Consider the following 14,639-nt stretch of genomic DNA (forward strand, 5'->3'; position numbering starts at 1 on the left):
TTGGTTCGACTACTGTCGCGCAGTGTGGGATAAATTTGCTATAATACTCCACTAGACCGAGAATGCCTTGAGTTGCATCGGATCGGACGGTGTAGGGAAGTTCAGAACGGCATCTATCTTGGACGGAAGGGGCGCTACGCCTTCCGCGGATAGACTATAACCGAGAAAAGACAAAGTTGGGACACGGAAAACCGCCTTTCGGTTCAACTTCATGCCAGCGGACTTGATCCGTCGGAGGACTTCACGCAGGTGTGCGTCATGTTCTTGAGGTGTCCATCCGTAGACGATCACGTCGTCTAGGTAGAACTGTACGCCGGGGCAGTCCTTTAGGATCTTCGACATAACTTGTTGAAACGCAGCTGGCGCGGAGGCCAGGCCGAAGCAGACTCGCTTGAAGCGAAATAAACCCTCATGCGTAATGAACGCTGTGATGTCTCGACTCTTGGGGTCGAGTCGCACTTGATGGTAGGCCGACGCGAGGTCGAGCTTGGAAAAGCAAGATGCTCCTTTGAGCGAATTAAGGAGCTCGTCGATATGCGGTAGCGGGAAAGAGTCGATCACGACCGCGCGGTTGGGAGCCCGAAGATCAACGCACATGCGGATACCGCCGTCTCTCTTCTTTACGACGACGATCGGAGAGACCCACTCGGAGGCGCTGATGCGCTCGATCACGCCCTTACGTTCGAGCTTCTGGATCTCGGCCGTTACGGACTCGCGAAGCGTGAACGGTAAACGACGAAGCTTCGCCTGAACAGGCGGAACATGACGACGGACCGTGATTGTATGTGTCTGGTTTACGACCAGACCCAACTCGGACGAAAAAAGTTCTTCGAACTCCTCGAAACCGGGAGGAAGCTTAGAACAATCGCTCACTGACGATAGGGAGCGGTCACTGGAAGAGGTCGACAGACCTTGGGCTGTGGGCACAGCCCACGACAAAGTTCCAAAGGCATCAGAAAAGTGGGTGGACGGACTGGAGTCCGTCGTGGACGATGGCTGCGGGACCTCAGCCTCGGTTAAATGTCCCGGGACGGCTGTACTGGGAGCAGCGGCGTCGATGTGAAAACATTGTAACGGTACGCCGGACAAGATCATCTTGAGGTCATGCACCGCGTCAACTCCAAGTATGGAACGTCCGTTGCGTACAACGTAGAAAAGAATGGTCGCGAAGCGATCTTTGAACACGACGTTCGCGTGGAAGCAGCCCAAAACGGGAATGGAACCCTTTAGGTAGTGCACTAAAGTGCGCGGCGGCTTTGTTAACTTGATGCGGCCGCTCCGATTAATGCGGTTAAAAGTCGCATCTGAGAGAATTGAAACTTCAGCGCCGGTGTCGATGAGTATGGAAAGAGGGAAACCGTTCACCTCTACATCGGCCGTGAAGCTCCGGCTCTGGGGACGGGGGCGTTGCTCCTGATGACCACCGGGCGACCCCACCGTGTAGACGTTTGGCCGCAGCTCGTCGTCGTCGTTGTCGTTATCCAAGAAGGCGGTGACGCCTCGCACGGGGGTGCCTGTCGGACCAAGCTGGCGACGGTCGTAGTAGCCGCGAGCAGAAGCCCGCCGCCCAGAAGGAAGGGCTAGTTGACGTTGATCCCGGTCGCCCCGCGGACGGCTTCGACACATATTTGCGAAGTGTTCCACACGGCCACACGAGAAACATGTGGCTCCGGATGCTGGGCACTCATCTCGGGGGTGGCTTCGTCTTCCACAGAAAAAACATCCGTCCTCGCGAACAAGAAAACGCACCCCGGGGGGAGGATCGCGTGGGCGCGCACGGAAGAACAGTCGGGAGGGAGCTCGCGATTGCCGGCGGTCTCGCTCTCGACGCGGCGGGAAAGGAGGAAAACGCCGCTCGCGTCCCGACGAAGGAGGGAGATGCTGGCGCCTCGGACGAGAGGAGCGAGATGGCTCGCGTGTCGACGGAGAAGGGGGAGGAGAAAGACGTTCACGCCTCGGGGAAGAAGACCCGCGGTGGCGGGGTGACTGCCCGCCATGTTGACCATCCTGGTCGCGACCGCGTCCATCTTGAATCCGATCGACCACGTGCGGCGTGTTCGGACTTGCGTCTAACGACAAGCGTCGGAAGAGATCGCAATCACGAGACGTCCGCTCGAACTGCTGCGCTAACTGGACAGCATGCTCGAGGCTAGGTGCGTTAGCTCCGTCGGACTCTCTGATTAAACGATCTTGGACTTCCGCGTTACGGATCCCCGAAATAAACATTTCTGCGACGCGGCTCTCCAACGACTCTCCGTAGTCGCAAAACGATGCTAGGCGTCTGAGCGCCCCAAGATACTCGAGGACGGTCTCTCATGGACCCTGGACCCTCGTGACGAACCTTCTACGCTCAACTACGACGTTTTGAGCGGAAGCGAAGTGGGTGTCCAAAGCGGACAACAAACCCTGGAACTCATCTTGCGCCGCGTTGACGGCTGGACCCGCTAGGTTAAACGCATCAACGACGCGATTTCCTTCCTCTCCTAAAAAAGACAACAAATTCGCCCTCTTCTGCTTCGGCGGAAAATCCTCGGCGTCGATCGCCTCGAGGTGATTCAAGAAACCTCGCTTCCACGTCCGCCACGGCATTGACGGTTCGCCGGGCGTGGGGAGAAATTCGGCGGGAACGCGATCCTGCGCAGCCGCCATCTGGGAAAACGCCGACAAGGCGCCGTTCTTTGTTAAAAATAAATATACTCGTCCCGTCTAGACGCGGAGTACGAGCAACCACCCGCTCGGACGCTCAAAAAAATACGATGCTCAAAGCAGAGCCGCGACGAAAAGCGGCGAAAACGAAGCCTCAGGGGGCGCGGGGGTTCGAAAATGCGGAAAAAAAATTATCCCATCCTTAGTCGCCAAAATGTTGTAAATCTCGTCGCCAAAATTGTAGTAATTAAAATCGGTCACCCGTGAAAATAAAAGGAAACGCAGGGCCGAGGCGGCCTGCTAAAAGGGATGCAATCTCACATGCCGAAGAGAGGCGATGCGGCGGGCGCCGGTGGGGCCTAGAGCCACTTGATATGGCAGCGTAGCTGCCAGAGTAGCGCCACGCTTTTCCCTGTGCCGCCTCTCACCGCGATTGGTCACACGCGGTACCATAGCAACGAGCTGAGCTGGCTCGGTTTCCTTAGCAACCCAGTGACTACTCGTCACGTGACCTCGCAAGAGCCGTGATGTCACCGGTAAGATGGCAGCGCCCAGAGCTGGTGGATACGAGTTGGTTCGGTGCGCGATAGTCGTAATGTGCCGCTGCTTGCCGATGATTTCGGACTTCTTCGTGCTCTCTGACGCAGGTATAACGTGAAGATCTGAAAGAATGTTACTTTATACCTTTTCTGTGCAAGATCGCTCTGGATATTAGCACCTGTGCAACAGCATCAGTCATATCGCCTTAGCGGTGCTCGTATTCCTGGATGTGTTCGAGGATCGATAAGACATTTTGCATGCAATTTTCGCATACTCCTAGCCTTGTTTGCACGTTGGAATGTCTGAGAATCAATGCGAATTGTATGCGTCGCATGTTGGACCTTGGAGAAGTTGTTTCAGTCCCATGTAACCGCGTAATCACAAGCGTTTAGCGAGGAAGCTCCTGCGATCTTTACGTTTTGTACTAATCAACGATCTTGCGATACAGCTTTTAGGATAACATTTCCGCATTTTCTAGCTTCCTTTGAATGTTGGGATTTCTGAGAATCGAAACGAAAGGTATACGTCGTGTACCTTTCGTTAGGGGAAGTTGTTTCAGCCCTGGGTCACCGAATAATAACAGCAACTTTAAGCGAGGAAGCGCCTGCGCCCTTTAACCTTTTGTACTAATCGACGATTTTACGAATCGACAGTTCTGAAGACTTTGATAAACGTCCTTTCGTTGCAATAACTTGCATTTAATCGCGGTGTTTTTTTTTTTTTTTTTTTAAGTGGCAAGCTGGCGTTTGCTCAAATGACGTATATGAAATGGCCGGCTCTATAAGAATGCATCAACACACACTATTACATTTATATGCTCAGAGGTGTGTTCGTTATTGTAATTAACAAGTTACAGACAATTATTTTTTACGAGTGTAATATTCATATTCTCTAGCTGGGCCCGTTTTGTACTCATTAATGTCCGTGTGCTATTATGATATCATCATGTGTGTATGGTTCTAAATATCCTCTTTGCAATGCCTACAAAAGCCAAAATGACGCCAGCCGACCCCAGCTCACGCATTTGACACGAAAACTGCGTCACTCGGACGCATGCGCTCGTCAACAATCAATTCGTCAATGAATATTTGAATTCGCGTTCGTGGCCAATGAGTGCACATGAGTGCACTTGCGAATGACAAGTTCTATGGTGTGCTTAAAAAACGCGGTGGACGCTTGGGGTCATCGCACCGGTGCCCAAGCATGTCACGACCGCGTGATTCCACTGTTCTCTTTTGATTTGAGGATTAAAGCTAAGGAAGAAGAAGTTAGAAAATCATTTCATGGCCCCTTTAACACGGGTATGCGTGCTACACCAGATAAAAATATTGACATTTTGCATGCCGGTAAACTTCCGGACGACCACTTGGCCTGTCGGCAAGAACACCTCATGCATATCCGGCGTCCGTTTCTTTTGATGGCGTTAACAATCCTCTGTAGACCACCGTGCTGTCCTTTTTGGTTTAACCCAGTCAACTGTTCATCGCGCAAAACGAGGGTGACACCTTCGTCGAAGTCGCTCCCCGCCAGTAGGTGAGATAATCTCATCTTGAATGAATGACTTAGTCTTGAAGAAGTATGGCGCTAAGCATACATTCTCTTACTATGGGGCAGTCGAGCAGCAGTAATGTCCCAAGGCAATCGTCCTGTTGTGACTGGCGTAATCAAATTTTGTTCCATAGGAGCGAAGTCCGAAAGTACAAGGACGGTACGTTCGTACCACGAAGCCGCCGCCATCCCGGCGGCGCGGAAAACCACTCGCCTTGTCCGTGCACGCTGCAAATCGTCTCATCTCACAGAAGAAACAGGCACCGCTCCTCCAGAGGCCCGTGCCGTACCGCCATGCAAAGCGTTTTTTTTTTTGTTTTTTTTTTGGTCTTTTACCACTTTTCAATTAACGAATGGAGATATCAACTAGATAAAGGTTGCCGCCCGGCGTCGCTAGCAGTACGGTTACCATAGAAACCTCCCAGGCCCAAAATGGAGATCGCTATAGGCGCTTCTGACGTCGTATATCTAGATAATTTTGCGTCGTGTCGCTACTCTGGCAGCTACGCTGCCATATAGAGTGGCTCTAGTGGGGCCCAAGGGCGGGAACGCCCGGAGGAAGGAGGACACGTCCACTAGCGTCTGGGTCCAAACATGTACTCCTTTCAGTGTTGCCAGACGAAAAAAAAAAAGTCAGCAGATTGATCCCCAAAAAGTCAGTAGGTGTCAACGAGGTAGAGGGGCTTAGAGTGATAAACCGGAAGTTCGGAAGTGGCACCCCCCTGGTTGCCGCCATGTTTTACGCAAATGTGACCACTCGTCCCGTGACCTTCCAAGAGCCGTGACTTCACAGGTAAGATGGCAGCGCCCAGAGCTGGCGGATGCGAGTTTGGTCGGTGCGCGGTAGCCGTGATGTGCAGCTGCCTTCCGACACCTTCGGGCTTCTTCGTGCTCGCTGACGCAGGTATAATGTGAAAATATGAAGAAATTAGACTTTATATTGTTTGTGCGCAAGATCGCTCTGGATCATCTGGATATTAACGCCTGTGAGACAGCATCAGCTCTGCATCGCCGTACCGGTGCTCGGATTCCGGGATGTGTTCGAGGATCGATAGAACTTTGAGTGCTTTTAACATGAAATTTTCGTATTCTCTTAGCTTTGTTTGAACGTTGAAATATCTGAGAATCAACGCGAAACGTACGCGTCGGATGTAGGGCCAAGGGGAATTCGTTTCAGCCCTAGGTAACTGCATAATCACAGCACCTTTTAGCGAGGAAGCTCCTGCGATCTTTACGTTTTGCACTTATCAACAATTTTACAGTATAACTTCAGGCATAAAATATTCGCATTTTTCTAGCTTCCTTTGAACGTTGGAATGTATGAGAATCGAAACGAAAGGTATACGTCGCGTTAGGGCCTAGGAAAAGTTGCTTCAGCCCTGCGTCACCGAACAACCATAGCAACTTTTAGCGAGGAAGCTCCTGCGATTTTAACCTTTTGTGCTAATGACGATTCTACATTCGATAGCTTTTCTTCCTTTTTTTTTTTTGTGAGTGCGAAGTGCACACTTATTTTCAGCTACGAGGATGACGTTTTATTGAGTGTGGGGAAAAATAAATCGTTGCAGGCACCTGCTTCAAAGCTTTTCGACTTGCTATAAGAACAACTGTTTTGGTGCATGCATAGATTAACTGCATATTTTTTCTCTTTCGTTGGATTTATTGCAGCAATACTCTTTTCCATCAAGAGTGCATTGCATTAGTCGGTCAATTATTTAATTGTTCTAATTACCTGGATAAGATGATTCCTATTTCTGTTCATCCCTTGCCTGGAGAGCAGTCTTGTTGAAAAATGTTGACTACCATTCCTTTCGGTCTCTTCAATAGACTCGTTTCAAAAGTGTGGGCTGCCTATATATACTTCGTATCACCGTAACCTGGAAAGGGCTAGCCGCCACAGCCCCCTCGAGCCAATCAGAAGGACGGAGCGAAGGTGTGTGACAAATCTGTGCAGACGAGCACTCTGATGATATGTTGTCATGTGCCTCACTCCAATGTGTGTATTGACTCACTGAGACTGTAACCTTTGCCGTCTGCCAAATTCTGATGAAACAAATTACAGTAGCTACTACTCTAATTACCCCAGGCTTTCATACTTTGGTCATTTGTTCGACAAGAGTGTTATGTCCGCCATCACTGTGAACTCGGCTCAGCGCCTATTGGACTCGAATGCTTCATTTCCGTTCGACGTGAACTGGGGCCCATTCGTGTGCTTTACGCCGAAAAAAGTGGTGACAGTTCTGCTGCTTGATGGGGTTTTGCAAAGGGTCTATTGTGTCATACGTATAGGAAGTGTCCTGGTATATAACAATGAATCAACACATACTATTAAGCTATATGCTCAGAGGTGTGTTTGTTTTTGCAATTAACAAGTTACAGCAGTGTACTTTAATGTTATTATCATGTGTGTAGTTTTAAGTATCCTCTCTGCAGTGCGCACGAAGGCCCTTGGAGGGAATAAATTAATAAATAACATTTTCAGATCACTGGAGTTGGTTTTCGGATGCACCACATGTTCAGGAAAGGTTGAACGAGTGCAGCCCCAAACAACAAGTCTGCCAGTCTGGTATGTCCGATTAATTAATATTGAAGGGTCAGAGATGCGAGTGTCCTCGTAAGGTCCACAGCGTGCAGTGAACACATTTCTCGGTGTATGGACTCTCAAGGCGTGAAGGCAAGCGGAAATATGTTTATCTGGGTAGTATATCAAATATATTTATTTCCACTTGATTACATAATTATTGATTCTTAGTAAATGGTTCTATAACGAGTTCTTTCTGCGACAGTCTCGTGTCAGGCGTTCAGTCGTAGTACCTGTGGACCTTGTTGTCGGATGACGCTCCTGGCACGTCGGTGTTCAGTTTGGTCGAGTGGCAACTTTGACCGACTGATGCTGTCTTGTAATCATACGTCATGTGCAGCCACTGACATCTTACGCACTGAAGCTGCAGGGCTGGCTTCTAATCCGAAAATTTTCCTGGTAGTTTTCTGCATCAATGCAGCAAGCTCGGGCATGTATTGCTTACGTGGCTGTGCCTTTTGCTGTACCGTTGACTTGATAGCTGGCAACAATGTTTCTTTGCTATCCAAGCCTGGTGATGCTTGCAGTTCACTTTTGAGAGCAACCAACCATTCTATTCCTTTAAGTCACTCAGCGGCATTCTCCCTCAAAGTTGGAAATTGTGTGCTTTATGGAGTGGACACAGATAATTGGTGTCAGCAAAATTTTAGGTATTGTCCTTGGACGACAACCGACACCAAATCCACTGTCACTGCATTGCCACTCACCTGCTTTGTCGTGCTTATTTCTCGTTGAGGTGATGGATATCAGGAGCTTCGGGGTAATGTCCGCATCAGGGACAAAGGTCACCGAAGGTAATCCTTAATATCCCGTGGTCGCTCCTCGAGACGTGATCGAGGGTTGTTCGGCACATACCCTCTCAGACCAATTCATTGGTACGGGCAGCTCTGGTAGACATGGTCGGCTTCATGCAGTGGTAACAAAGTGGTTTTCGGTCGGCCATTCGCATCGCCTACGTTTTCCTCGGTGTACTTTGTTGAGCATAGACCTACACACGATGTCTGGAATGCTTCGGCGTTGGGGTGTCTGATTGAATTGCCATTGAATACTAAGGGGCAGTTGGTGGCAGTCGTCGTGCCATTGAGGCATAAGCCCTCGGTTTGTCAGACGCCGCTTCGCTCGCAGAAGTCTCGGTTGAAATACCGGCCAAACTTGTTCCGAAACAATCTCGGCAATCAAAATAAAAGTCGGGCAACTGGTGGCAGGAAGTAGCTTCCTGATCTCCTCCCAGACAACGTCGTGGATGATGTCGCGGATACCTGGGAGGCTGGCGTCGAAGTAGCAGCTGGACAACTCGAGTGTCGAGACGCCGGGAAGTTGTTCATAGTGACAGGCCCGGGCATGCAGTGCACATTCAATGTTGGAAGCCTCGGTGATATGAACACTTCGACTGTTGTTGGGGGGGGGGGGGGGGGGGGTTGCGGACAAGGCTGCCGAAGGTGTTGTCCCTCCCATGAGGGACATGGGATTCTTAGGTTCTTGTCTTCTGTAGCATCAAGGTCGGCGTGGGCACTCGATCAAGCGCAAAACATCCTCCACGAATGCGGTGACGCTCTCGTTGGGGCAGTGTCCTGGACAGAATCAAGAATGCGGCTGTCTCTCGTTGATGTTGGCTGACGAATGCGCGCTTCAGCTCGATCTTGCAAACTTCCCATGACGTCAAGGAGGATCCATGGTTCTCACACCAGCCCCAGCAGGTTCTTCCACGAGAAGTATAGGTTCTGCAGGAGCTGGTTGTCTGTCCACCCAATGTGGCGGGTGACACTGTCATATTGTTCAATCCAGCCCTTGGCGTCTTCATACACCTTGCGTGAAAAAGCTTCGGAGTGTGATTTGCGACGGGCGTGCTAACAATGGTGGGAGGGGACGCGGTTCGCTGCTACAGGTTTGTCATTGTTGGCTTAGTCAGCTTCGGTTTTTCTGGCAGGAGACCGAATTCCGGTGGTTTTTCCTGGTAGCAGCAACTAACTCGGATTTCAGGTGCTTCGTGGTGTATTTCCGAGGTTCCTCCTTGTGGTACTCGCTCGTCTTGCGGTTTTTCTGCCAGGCTCGGGTTAGGACTTTGCTTGCGGCTCGCCGGGAGTATAAGACGCAGGATAGTCCGCCACCCGTGTCCCATTATCGGGCAACTCGGCTGAGGAGCCGCCGGGTCCACACAGAGTGAAGGGCTATGGGTAAAGTACGCAGCACCTCCACCAGAACATACGATGACAGCCGAGCATGACGTGCAGTGTTCCAGAATAGTGAATATTGATAGAAGATAGGACTGGAACAAGAATCCGTGACAATATGACAAAACTCGCAGAAGAGAGTCTATCCTGACCACTGAAGAAGCTGCATTGCTTTAGTGGCATTCTGCCCGAATAAATCCTCTCCTTCGGGGTTTGGCGACTGCCGTAGGCTAACTGAACTGAAATGGATGTGGGACCACTTTTCTGGTAATGAGCCACTGCAGACTGTTGCCGCAAAGCGGCGTGAGCTGGGTATAGGTAACACGCTCGATGAAATGTCCGTGCAGCTTGCAATTCGCGTAATGAGTGTGGATGAAACGTTTGTGTTAAAGAAACGAGCGACAGAGCAGCGGGATCAATACCAACTGCAACACCTGTGCTCCGTGAAAGTGCACGTCTACGCCGAAACAATTTCGGAAGCAGCACAGCATCACCTAAAGCATGGCACAGGAACTACCAGCTTGAAGGCAGCTCTTCAGTGCGCCGCACAACCAAAGTGAGCCCTCGGTCATTTGACCGAAGCTGCACCACGATTGCACACTGCCAAGCACAACTCACGCAATTTCTGTCGCTAAACTGTGTATCCAATTATATTGCACACGCTTCACCGCAAACCTCGAAGATTCCAATGGTCAACGAGAGCACAGAAACGTCGCCTTAAATTTTATCCTAGCGGTATCCGAATCAATCCGAGGTCCGAGCAACGTAGGGCAGGTTGTCCCTTCCGTGGCAATATCCCCGTCGGTCACCAGCGAAATGCACACCGTTCCTCCGTATTTTCACGTTATACCTACGTCAAACACCACGCTGAACTCTGAACTCGCTTTCGACCGGCCTCATATGACGGCTTCCGCGTCTGAAATCAACTCGCCGAGACGAACGACAACCAACAAAGCATCCGACAAGCTCCGGCCCAGCTGGGACCAGCCGCTGCATGGGCGCTGCCATCTTTCCTGTGACGTCACCTATTTGGGTTGGTCATGTGACGTGTGGTCAAATTTGCGTACAATGGCAGCCGCCTTATGGGGGTCACTTTCGAGTGCAAATCGGAACCCCGGTTTATCGCTCTAAGCCCCTCTACCTCGTTGGTAGGTGTACACAAAAATCAGTAGGTTCTGCGAAATTTGTGTTTTGCCATGTTTTCTATTTTCATGAAACCACACTTCGAAGAAATAGTATAGAGTAACAAATAACATGGTAATAAACACAAATAAAACTGAAAAAAAAAACAAAAAAAAACAAGAACAGTTTTTGACTGATTCTTTATGGAGGACAAAGTAAAAATACACCGTAAATGCTTTTTTTTTTATCAGCATTGACTAGTGTCGCGATTTTGGGGATTTTTCTTGGAAATCGAGACTGAGCCAGTTTTGGTGTCAACAAATGAGGGCGACACTGCGACATCTACCTCTCGCTATTATTGAAACGAAACCAAAACAAGACGTTCCGGCAAGTGCGCGCGTACGTGTCCAATGCAAGTCCTCTGCAAGCTGCTATTTTTCGTTACTGGGCTGTGGACAATTTTTGACTCAACGCTGTCGGCGCGGAGCACTTTTGAGGCTGTGCGTCGTTTGCTACTGGCTTATTTCTTTTTCGCCTGACTCAAAGTTTGCATTCCAACATGGAGAAACTTCATTCGTTAGCTTTTAAGCCACCGAGTAATATCACTATATCATTCTCTTGCCAGAGCCTGGCAAATAAAAGTAAAGCAACGATATTTGGATGTCGATCCCATGCAATCCGCCGGGCGAATGAATGAAAATGGCGGCCCTCTCCGCTATGCTGGGAGCAGCCGAGAGTTCACGCGCATGCGCTCATGCCTCTCGCTCTGCGCCGCAGGCTGATTGGCTCACTCGGGAGAGGGACGTTACGGCGGCAAGACCATAGACTGGCCAAACTCTCCCCATATATGGCTCGGATGTCACCGTCGAACCCACTGATCTAAGTGACAATGAACCTTTTCCAGATACCGACGGAACCAGGTGGTGGCTGCACGAACTAAAAATTGAGGAAGTGACCTACCTTCGCTACCAATCGGTAATGGGAGCTACGCTACCAGTTTCTTCGCTCTCTGAGCTGCGGCGCGTGCCCAACTCGACTTTAAAGACGGGCATCCGTGGCGACGGTGGCGTCCACCCAAACGTCGTGTTTTTCTTTCCGTCCACTTCCTTCTTTTGTGTAACACAATTATACATATGCTGCAATTACGTGTTCTACTCGCTGATCCCCAGCCTCCTTCCGAATTTCCTTGACTTTTGGTACCGACTTGCGCCGCTTGGCATCGCGCGATCGCGCGTGCGCAGAACGTTTCTCGGAAAAGGTTCATTGCTGGATCGCGCTTCCCGCTCCCGTAAGGGAAGCCACCGGATGGCCATCTTTCTCGTAGATGATTTGCGGTTTTGCTGCGTTTCGCTGCGGTTTTCCAGCGTATTGTAGACACGTTTTCTACTCGTTCGTCGTCATTCGCCGAAGAAGTTTTTAAAGACCCTGTGCAAGTGTTGAGACTTGCCGTTGTGAACAGGTGGAAAATTTTACGAAAACGCAGTCCGCAGCAGGAAAAGGCCACAACTCGTCGAAAGCAAGTTTCGCCGGTCTCGCGGCGGAATCAAAGCTTTCTTGGCACGCCGAAGTACTGAGTCTCTGTGCCTTCACACGCTTGGATACCGAACAAGAATCGACACCGTGTGAATGTATTTTGTGAATGCAATGTGCGCGAAGCCATATGTAAAGGCACAACTCGTCTAAAGCAAGTGTCGCCGGTCTCGCGGCGTGTTCAAAGCTTCCTTCGCACGCCGAAGCTCTGCGTCTTTGTGCCTTCGCACGCTTGGATACCGATCAAGAATGGACTCTGCGGCAAAGTCTTGAAGGTGTGTCGCGCGTAGAAGTCATTGCATCATATATCGGCCACGGAGTTCTGGATCGTCCAGCTGTTCCGGCGTGTGCGTCTGTTGGAGCCACGGGCGTCGGAAGTGTTTGGTTGGAAAAGGGAGAGGGGTTGCACAGAATTCTAGGTTTTGTACTACTGATTTGATTGCCATAATCGTCTAGTAAAGAAAAAAAAAAACGCGCCGCTGATGCCGCCCTTTTCTCCTCCCTCCCCCCCCCCCCCCCCCCCCCCTCTTCCGTCGCCATTAGACAATAGAGAGTTTTAGTAGACCGTTTTCATCTTCCGCTCCGCTCTAAGGGTGCCAAACTGCGCATGCGCGGCCCGCTTCGCCGGAATGGAAAGCGGAGGTCCAAAAACGCGTTTTAGTGGAGCGTTTTTCTTCAGCGTAAGAGCGTTTTGAGCGGGTTCGAAAAATTTGCTGGCGTAGCCCCACAAGTGGACGTTTATAGTACTAGTAAGACAAAAAAACCTAAGCGTTAACACCAAGAGACTAAAAGGGAGCGTGATTATAGAGGTAGTAAAAACGAAGGCGACAATAATGAACACAAAAGAGTAGGCCCACACCTGAAGAAATATTAAGCTATAAAATATAAATATAATCGTTCCACCGTGTGTGCGAGTGAAGCCGAAGGTATAAGCATGAGCATGTTGCTCTAAACGGTACTTGCACTGCACGAGCGCGCGTGCTTATCAAGGACGCTGAAAGGCCGGCACTCGCTCTTGTAGTTTCTGCTCCACTCGAATTAAAACTGAAACAGATTTACTTATTCGAAGTAGAAAAATAAGGGAAAAGGACGAAGTTTGCGCATTGCGAGTACATCCTTTTGCGTAGTACGAGTACAGAGTTGCTCAAGGCTAGCAAGGCATCTGCACGATGAATCCCCGCTGTTCTCAAGGAAGGAGACTTCTACTAACGAGATTAAGCTGGCGAGACATCGAATCTATGATTCGTATCCCTCGTGCCATCAAGCGCCGAAGCTTCCTTTCCGAACGCGGTTTGCTGGATATTTCCAACGTAGAAAAGAAACCCTTTAGGAGGCTATCCTGCTTAAAGAAGGACCTGGCTGTTTTGCATGCGGGCCTCCAAACACCAGCACCCGACAGATCGGCGCAGGGTGTTGCCAATCTGGCGAGACGCTTTGCATGGTTCTTCCTCGACTGGCCTATCCCAACCGTCTGTTCGTACTTGGATGAGCATTTGGACGGAACTTGTCGGTGTTCTTCAGTTCTGTGAAGCTCATCGTGGGTCACATCAACGAGAGGTTCGGCCACCTGCTCGCTGACATGAACAAACATAGGTGGTTGGCCCTGGCGAAACTGGAGCTGCGCTCACAGGTGAGATCCTGTATGGTTTTTGTAAATTTCGCGTTTCCACTGTTTCTAGCACAGCTGCTCTGTCTGGTGAAAAGTTACTTTTTTCTATACGCCAAAGGTGTACATGGGAAGTGTCAGGACAAGTCACGACGAGCGCGTTCGTAATCTGTGAGTATTAGTAGGCCACTTTTATGAGCCCTCTTTGCTCTACTTTACGCTCTGCGAGAAGCATCGTCCCCACCGCGCATGCGTGGCCCGCTCTGATTTGGAGCGTATAGTTAGCGGAGTGAGCGTGCGCTCCGCTTCACAAGTTGTAGAGCGGACTGCCCTCAGCGTCCTTAGCGTGATCGCTTAGATTTCAAGATGGCTGCACTTACTCAATACGCGTCGATGTTTTTCACCGTGACTCAGCTTGAAAGAGGTTGAATCAAGAAGTAAAGCGTACGCCCCGCGCGTGAAGAGTAAACCATTCGATTTGAGTTCTATGTAACACAAAAGAGCATAATTAAACGAAGTGAACGAGTATCACTTTGCGACCAGCACGGCTTCGGTAAAGTCATTGCGTTTTTGTGGACGTCCTACGGCTATGCAGTCAGATGTACGGGTGTCGTGCTTGAACGCCTATTATACCTGTGCACGCGCCCTCCTGTCGAAAATGCCACTGAAAGCTGACCACGAGCATAGAGCTCGCAAGCTGCACCCAAAGAAACCATTCCCTCTCAGCTTTATTTATTCACACTCGCTCGCAACCTTTGAATTGTTTAACTTTCCTCAAGAAATGTTTGCACCGGATTTCCTTGGTAGATTTAGAAAATAATAGAAACTTGAATGCAGCCTATTTAAAAGTGCAACCCATGGTGCCGCTAGTCTTCGAGGCCGCCTTATTTTGGCC

General features: G+C 50.1%; 1 pseudogene; it reads right to left on the bottom strand.

Annotated features, from left to right (window-relative positions):
- Window positions 1-318: 318 nt before the first annotated feature.
- LOC120840878 lies at window positions 319-2,619 on the bottom strand (annotated as a pseudogene).
- Window positions 2,620-14,639: the final 12,020 nt, after the last annotated feature.

The sequence above is a fragment of the Ixodes scapularis genome, unplaced genomic scaffold (genome assembly GCF_016920785.2).
Source record: "Ixodes scapularis isolate PalLabHiFi unplaced genomic scaffold, ASM1692078v2 PGA_scaffold6__148_contigs__length_123643588, whole genome shotgun sequence".
NCBI lineage: Eukaryota > Metazoa > Arthropoda > Arachnida > Ixodida > Ixodidae > Ixodes > Ixodes scapularis.